We start from the raw sequence: 902 nt of genomic DNA on the forward strand, positions 1-902 counted from the left end.
AACGTACCTGTAATACACTACATATCCTCTTCAGACCCGGTGTTGCATTAAGGCAGGAGACGCCACACACTTACCAAACTATTTTGCAGTATAAAACAAACTTCACAACAGTCAACAATCATTAACGCGCATCACAAAGGTAAAATGGCCGTAAACCTAGCAGAGTCAGTGCAAGGCTTATAAATGCTTGTGGCACTTCCCGTGGACATCTATGGAAGCTATGCTGCGCACACATCTGCTGTACAGCCTTCCAGGGAAATTAGTTTCTTTCAAGCTTGGGAAAATTATTTTAATTCAAGCTAAATTTTTACAGCTTGATGTAAACTGTGTAACAGGTTGATTTTTCAGTCTTGAATTTTCAACTGAACCTAAACTCAATATCCACCTTGAAATAAGCTTGAGTGCTAGCTGGGTTGTAGCCATGTACACTGCTATTACTTTTGAATTCGTTCGGATTGTTAATAACAAATTTCATAAGTGAATATATATATTGTGAGGCTACAGTGAAGATTTCTAGCTCTTTAAGTAAGTGTCTGCAGGATAATCTTGGATGAGATCCAGCAATTATTTTGTGCAATGAACACTCTTTTACTCAATGATGAGTTACCCCAGAATATGATGCCATATGAAAGCAGAGAGTGAAAATAGGCATGGTAAGCTAATTTACTCAGATGTATATCGGCAAAATTTGCAATGACCCTAATAGCGTAAGTAGCTGAACTCAAACCTTTCAGCAGATCCTCAGTGTGTTTTTTCCAGTTCAACCCCTCATCATTGCATACACCTAGAAATTTTGAACATTTTACCTTAGCTACCGATTTCTGATGCACGTATGGCATTATGCCATAGTAAAGAATGAAAAATGAGTTAATACAGTACTGGTACTCCAAGAAAATTTACAT

This window comes from Schistocerca serialis, chromosome 4 (assembly GCF_023864345.2).
Source record: "Schistocerca serialis cubense isolate TAMUIC-IGC-003099 chromosome 4, iqSchSeri2.2, whole genome shotgun sequence".
NCBI classification, from domain to species: Eukaryota; Metazoa; Arthropoda; class Insecta; order Orthoptera; family Acrididae; genus Schistocerca; species Schistocerca serialis.